This window comes from Lactuca serriola, chromosome 4 (genome assembly GCF_051521515.1).
Source record: "Lactuca serriola cultivar US96UC23 chromosome 4, Lser_US96UC23_V15, whole genome shotgun sequence".
NCBI classification, from domain to species: Eukaryota; Viridiplantae; Streptophyta; class Magnoliopsida; order Asterales; family Asteraceae; genus Lactuca; species Lactuca serriola.
Genome location: NC_136411.1, coordinates 292,488,903 through 292,494,959, shown reverse-complemented (window position 1 = coordinate 292,494,959; position 6,057 = coordinate 292,488,903).

The following is a 6,057-nucleotide window of genomic DNA, read 5'->3' as shown; positions in this document are numbered from 1 at the left end:
GTCAGTGCCACGTGTCATCATCTGATGGCTTTCCTTGGAGAGAAAGCAATGGCTGTGATCGCGCCACGTCACCCAATATTGCGTATCAACCTCCTGACTTAGAAAAATCATAACTTTTGCATACGAGCTCCATTTTCGACGTTCTTTTTTTCAACACGTAGGTAAAATCAAGATCTACAACTTTCATTTAGACTCCGTCAGCTAATTCTCAACCGATCTCAAATTTAACAGTAGGAGGCGTTTAGACTGTTAAATGACCGCGAAGAATTCGTAACTCCTTTATACAGAATCCGTTTTCGTCTATCTTTTTACCATTGAGTTCCTATTAATGAGATCATCAACTCTCATTTAGGTCTCATAATCCAAAAACCATTTGAACTAAAATTCGAGTTTCGGGCCGTGCACTACTAAGCCGAATCTTAGAAAAACCATAACTTCCTCATACGAAGTCAGATTTGTGCGTTCTTTTTTTTTTGTATCTTATCGGTTTAATGTATGCTACAAATTTGGTTTGGATCACTAAGGCTAAAAAGTCTTCTATCGTAAATTCACTATTTATGTCTCCAGGTGTCGTGCTGGTTTTGCCGAAAAACTTCGACGAGCCATAACTTCTTCGTTATAACTCGGATTTCGGCGCTCTTTATATGTACGGAAACCTTGAGACGTATTCTACAACTTGGTTAAGATTATTCCTTCTAAATAATCTACCATTAAAAACTCATTTTTGATGCCTATTGTCTCTAAATTGACTATCCCGGATCTACGGGCGTTACATTAGGTTCCCAACCTCACCGAACCGTCCCACCAACTCACTGGAGCATATCCTAGGATTTCCTAGGTTCCCAACCTCGCCCTGCCATCAGTTGCTGAAGAACTCCCCGTGATGCCAACCATCCACCTCCTGGATATCGTCATATCCACTTAGTAGCTGTCTCCCATCACTCAAGAGTTCCACAAAGCACAAAGCAAGCATGATTCGTACAGTAGCACTCCAATCCTGTGAGAACAAGATATATGCGCATGGACAAGATTTGAGAACTCAAACCTTGAGTGAATGCTTGAGATCAATGTCTGCTTAATAATGGATGTTCAAGTCGAGACTGGAAAGACCAGTCAAGTCTTAGATAATCAGTTCAACAAATGATCAAGATATTAATTAATAACAGGAAGATGATGATCAAGGTAACGTCAATTAATAAAGAACAAGAAGAGTGTTTTTAATGTGATAAGAGTAAATGCAAAAAGTAAGAGAAAGATCCGTTATTGACTTGTATTGAATGCTCCTATATATAGGGGAGAATGTTACAGTGAATTGACCCAAGAGTTTACATAGGACCGGACAAATGATACAAGTCTGACATTCTGATGGTCCTAAATCAACTTTAAACTAAGTCCTATGAAACGTTACATCACAATACAAGACAAAAGTAATAAATGCACAAAAGACATTGTGAGAACAAGATCTATGCGCAGGGACAAGGTTTGAGAACTCAAACCTGGAGTGAATGCTTGAGATCAATGTCTGCTTAATAATGGATGTTCAAATTGAGACTGGAAAGACCAGTCAAGTCTTAGATAATCAGTTCAACAAATGATCAAGACATTTCTTAAGAACAGGAATATAATGACCAAGGTAACGTCAATTAATGAAGAACAAGAAGTATGTTTTTAATGAGATAAGGGTAAATGCCAAAAGTAAGAGAAAGATTCGTTATTGACTTGTATTGAATGCTTCTATATATAGGAGATAATGTTATAATGAACTGACCCAATAATTTACATAGGATCGAACCAAAGATACAAGTTTGACATTCTGATTGTCCTAAATCAACTTTAAACTAAGTCCTATGAAACGTTACATCACAATACAGGACACAAGTAATAAATGCACAAAAGACATAGAGACTTCATTTCGGACAAGTAATGTTCCAGAGATGAAGGTTTGGTCCGGATCAGCATACATTCCAGACTTCAGGATCAGCTCCGGAATGTGTTCCTCTTCGAAATACTTCACTCCTTTTCTCTAGCTCCAGACAGGTTCTAGATCACATCTTCCTTCGAAACCAACAACTTTCGGAATATGTACTTAGGATTGTTAGAGGTTCACTTTCAGGTTCCAAAAAATCCAAAGAACTATCATAGAACATTCAGCCCACATACCACAACTCATGCTATCCATATCCATCCATCCTCAATGTCGGGTGCCTTGTACATGCAAATTATACACAAAATAGGATCTAATAGACTGTTGAATAATAGACTCCACCCTAGGACCACAACCAGACGAGGAACAGGAAATAAGGCCAAATCAATTATTCCAAAGCTATAAGATCCTAACCATATACAATTTAAAAGCATTCACTTAACAATTACCAATATCAATAATCATTCTCATTCTAGCATGGCATACAATATCTCTAAGGCTACAAGCATCACATATCAGGCCAATCTATCGTTGCCTACTCAACACTAGCATTATAGTCTACCATCTTATATAACATATAAAGGCATCTCCCCTAGCCCTAACTAGCATGCGATTCTCAGATGCATAAACAAAGTCATAACAGATAACATATATGGGTATTCTGGGGAAACTTACTTGAGCTCGGCCGATTACATGCACCACACCCTTTCTTATCTTTAGAAAACTTTTTCCTTGAAAACATCTTTCTTTTTGAAAACTTTACAGATCCTCAATTTGAGTTCAGACACGCCCGAAAGTATGTTTGAATCCCTCAAACCAAGGATCTGATACCAACTTATAACGACCCAAAAATCAAGGCTAAAAATTTCATTTATAATATAGCTAAAACATTGATACCATTTAGTTCAAACATCTAAAATCATCATTAAGTAAAACATTTATAAGAGTTCATCCCAAAACCATTCATTGCGGAAATCATAGGTGTGTGCACTGCGATCAATCTGAGCCCTTCTTTTCCAAATCAATAATACCTGAAACCAAAACTGTAAACCATAAGCACAAAGCTTAGTGAGTCCCCTAGAGCATACCCCACACACAATCCACATAACACATTCCACATTAGATATAAAAGCTACATATCACATAAGCCATGCATACTAACATATAAGGATGTTGTGGGCTCCCCCCAGGGTCTTATACCTTCATGCCATGGGCTCCCCATGGTCTTTACCTAGGAATGCCATGGGCTCCCCCACATGGTCTGATATCCAACTGCCACGGGCTACTCATGGGGTCTTCCTTGCAATAACATACATAATCAATAACATATCATATATCACAGAAGTATCTAGCAAACTACATAACACATACATAAACATATAAGGATGTCGTGGGCTCCCCCAGGATCTTATACCATCATGTCATGGGCTCCCTCACATGGTCTTTACCTAGGAATGCCATGGGCTCCCACACATGGTCTTACATCCAACTGCCACGGGCTCCCCCCGGGGTCTTCCATGCAAATATCATATAATCACTAACATACCTCTTAGCATAAAGCTAACTATCATACCACATCTCTCTACTACAGCTAGTGTACCACATAACATAAAATGGGCCGGACTTGGTGCCTTAGACCCATTAGTATGGTGAGAAGACTCAACTCGAAAGCAGAAACTTCCTGAATGTCATCCTTAGTTGCTGCCCTGCCGACTTCCCGAGCTATCAATACCAATCCGTACACCCAATTAGCAAATTGGGTTTCATACTATAATCCATGATCCTTGCATAGGGTAAAATGACCATTCTACCACTTGCCCAGTATGATCCAAAAATAAGGCCCAATCCTAAAACAAAAGCCCGACACTATAATGTCCATAAGTCCTTTAATGGCCCAATTTCCAAATTGGGCCCAAACCCAATAGTGCCGAATTACCAAAAATTCCATAGGACCCAATCTATGGCCCAATTCTCTAATTTGGGCTAAAAACCGTAATGGGCATCCACAAATAAATATCAACCCCAAAACCTGATGTCCCAATAGAACCTCGAACACAAAGTCCAAAACCATAAGATCCATAAAGGCCCCTAAATGACCCAGTTTTCTTTATTCAGCTCACACTCCTTATTGGGCTTTAACCTAAGATCCAATCCTTCATTTAGTCCAGAACATAATCACTCTGATGGTCCATTAGGGCCCAAGAATCTTGGCCCCAAACAGATTGCCCAAAGTCTGAAACCCAACATGGTTGAGTACATAGGGCGTACTCAGCAGTACAATGTGCGTACTCGCTTAATGGCTTGTACGTTGCGCGTACTAGCTTGTACGCCCAACGTACTACCCTCTAGTCTCATATCTGCCATTAAGCACTTAATGCTTTAAGTTATAAGTCCAAAACATAGATTTGAGTCCCACATAATGTCTAAACCCATAAAGTCACTGCCTTTGTGACTTTACATGCCCCCAATAAGACCAAATAACATTCTACTTTGATGGAAATGGCTCAAACTCCAAAATAGATGGTCTTAAACTCTAAAGGTGCCAACTTTATGGACCTTGAACCTCATAAACACTAGAGGGGCAACTCAAAGCTCCCATAATGAAATCAAGACCACTAGATCTCATACTTGGGACGAAAATGAACGAAACCTCACAAATGGTAGATCTAAGAGATGAATTATCAAGTTTAAAGCTTTATACCTTCATCAAGTTGAGAATGAGTCCCAAAAGCCAAACCCATAAGCTCTTCCTTGATTCACATCTTTGCAACAAGCTCCATCTTCTTAAAAATGGGTCAAACATCCCAAAAATGGACTCCATAAGCTCAAAATGTCACCATGAATGATATATGACGATTTATAGGGTTTTAGAGGGTGGACACTGAAGATATTCAGGTTAGGTTATGAGATAAGGAGCTTAAATAGGGTCCAAGACCCTAAAATAAGGTTTTGATCTGACTAGCGTACGCCTAGCGTACTCCGATGAACATTCGCGACCATCCTGGCCAGTACGCCCAATGTAACACCCAGATTCCTAGGTATTATTTTTATTCTTTTATTTTTGGGAGATGTGAGGAGACTCGGCGAGTTGGAGTCTAAACTCGCCGAGTAGGATCGCGGTTTTTGCACGCGGGTTCGCGTCTGGACTCAGCAAGTCCACGCTGTTTAATGAAACCCTAATTTCCAGGGTTTGAGACCTATTTAAAGGGGCTTATGGCCGTCATTTGCGGCCACCAACCCCAGAGAGAAACCGTAAAGAGATTTTGAGTGTTTTGGGAGAGAGAGGAGGCCATTGTTAACCTTTGAAGCATTGTTTGGCAAGGCAAGGGAGATTCTAGCTAAGAGGAGGCAAGGGAGGTGGACATCCTTCAAATTTGGAGCACAGAGCATCACTTTGGAGGTATATTTTGGCTCCCTTTTCTGTTGTTATGATGAACATGGGGGTTTAGGGTTTCTTGACCCCTTTGTTGGTTAGATTTGATGTCTATTTCGTCCCTATTTGTGATGAGGCTTGTAATGGGATCCATAGAGGTCCAGAGAAGCTTTATTCCTTAAGCTTTATAAGGATTCATGGGAGTTTTGACCAAGGGTTATGAGATATGAGGCTAAAACATCATATAGGAGCAAATAGATGTTGTTTGAGCATCAAGGTTTTAACTTTACGTGATTATAATGCATGGGGAGGCCAGATCTATGATTGTATGGAACAGATCTGACCTCAGAAGTGAGTTTGAGTTTATGCATGGCGTGAACTCGCTGATTCTGAAGAACAGACTCGGCGAGTAGTATGAAGTTTGCCCGTAAACACTCAGTGAGTGGTCTTGCCGAGTTGGGGAGTGATTCAGTGAGTCAGGGTGAGTCGGGGGGACTGAGTCAAGCCGAAACTCGCCGAGTTGTTCTTGAGACTCGGCGAGTTGACGATTCATGCTAGGTGGAACTCGTCGAGTCAGAGAAGTACTCGGTGTGTCAAGATAGGATCTAATAGAGTCAATGGACACGTATAGACTCGCCGAGTCGCCCTAGTGCACTCGCCGAGTCCGGTCAAAGTTGACCGTTGACCTTGTTGACCTTTAGGGTTGAGTGCAGTTGTATTTATGAGTGTATTACTTTGTGTGATTAGGCGGAGGCTAGAA